This window comes from Nothoprocta perdicaria, unplaced genomic scaffold (assembly GCF_003342845.1).
Source record: "Nothoprocta perdicaria isolate Ctin4 unplaced genomic scaffold, notPer1 scaffold_31, whole genome shotgun sequence".
Lineage (NCBI taxonomy): Eukaryota > Metazoa > Chordata > Aves > Tinamiformes > Tinamidae > Nothoprocta > Nothoprocta perdicaria.
In genome coordinates this window covers 3,877,327-3,879,180 of record NW_020455544.1, presented here as the reverse complement: position 1 = coordinate 3,879,180, position 1,854 = coordinate 3,877,327, and positions in this window count along the sequence as shown.

The window sequence follows — 1,854 nt, the reverse complement described above, 5'->3', positions numbered from 1 at the left end:
AGCACAATAAACATTGCTGTAACTCATAAGTTATTGCTTACAATGGACTCATTAAGATGAAATTAAATTCTTTGAAGTATATGAATTTTAAAGTGGGCAAAGAAAAGAACTGGAGATTAAGACTGCTTTAGCATTCATGGGCAACTTTAGCATCAGACTCTTAAGAATGAGTCTGAAACAAGTTGCTCTAGAGAAAGGCAGGCATTTCTGTAGTACTTATGATCCTTGCACCTATAGCAGACTTTCCAGAAGATTGACCTTTCCAAAAAAAAAAAAAAAAAAAAAAGAAAAAGAAAAAGAAATCAACATTCAGAAGCAAATCTTTCTCACACTAGCTTTTACCCACAAAATGAAATGCAGCACTTCAGGAATCTGTGATGTGTAAATGAATTCATTCGCTGACCCTCCACCCCAAAATTCATATTCCGCATACATGCATGAGATAATGAAATGAGATATCATTTCAATACTCTCCACTTAATTTTAAAACAGTCTTTGGAACAATCGCAAACTGGAGGAAGAGAGAGAAAAAATATATAGCATTGTATAATTAGGTTATGTGACAGAGACATAGAAAAAAGGAAATTAAGAAAATGCAATTCACTAAGCTAGTTTCATTTGTTTAGCTCAGCTTGATAACACTATTTTAAGATAATTCTGATTTCTTTGCCATAGGACTTTCAAGCATGATACTTGCTTGTATTAGCAAGTATTGCTATTAATATTATATAAATTACACCTATTTTTAACCATACTTACGTGGCTATATTTCAGCTGCAAACTCAAAATACCAATGTATTTGATTCCATAAATAATTAATATTCTTTTGCTATAGCACAAGCAAACCAAAAGGCAGGCTTTAGTCCCAGAAAACTTCTGTATTGTAGGAGATGCTGTTAGAAATTTTTTTTGTCAAAACTACTTGCTTGCTCAAAACTTGTCTGTCTTAAAATAAGAACATTAACAACAGAAACATTTTTCTAAAAGTAATGCAAACTTTCTATTTTCTGAAAGATTTTTCTGTATGTCAGAACATAGCACTTCATTTTCACTCTGTATGTTTCCACAGAYACAGGATCATTTTATCTGTATTCATAGTAAAGAGCCAAGTAAAATCCATAATTAAACAACAAAAATACTTTGGTGTACCATCACTTTTTGGAGGAAGATGCCTCCTCCAACAAAAAATTATTTTAGTGTTTCAAAGTTAGTTCTGGRGCCTTACAAAGATTCTGAGGAAAATTCATCCTGTTCTTTTTCTTCTTACAATTGATACGCTGATCATTTTTTCCCCAGTTCAATTAATCTTCTCCTTGTTGATCTCTACAAGTTTCAAGCCTCACTACAGCCACCTAGCAAATATCTGTTAGGAAAATTTTAACATTTTAGCAGCCTTTTAGTAGTGTGTGTGCAAAAACAATTGGAAAGAATTCCAGGAAAATAGGAGGCTRGGAATTAATGTTAGAAAGAATCTGCCTGCAGAGTAATTCTGGAATTTTAGCTTTTTTTCTGTTTTTATTTGTTCTAGTCATTTTGATTTGATCACTCACAGCAGAATGATGTTATTCTCTAATACAAATACAGTCTACGCAATCCTACTTTTCCTGCTCTAAGTGTCTTTGTTTGTTATTTTCATCCTATTCTGTCAAGACAAAGCTTTCTGGCTTTGTGTCATTAGTAAAATTCAYTTACATTCGTCTCTTTTCTCAAGTGCCAAGGTAACTAACCAAACAAATTACAATTTAGTCCAGTAACATTCCTGTATCATAGAATCATAGAATGCCGAAGGTTGGAAGGGACCTCAGAGGTCATCGAGTCCAACCCCCCTGCTCACGCAGGGTCACCTAGAGCACG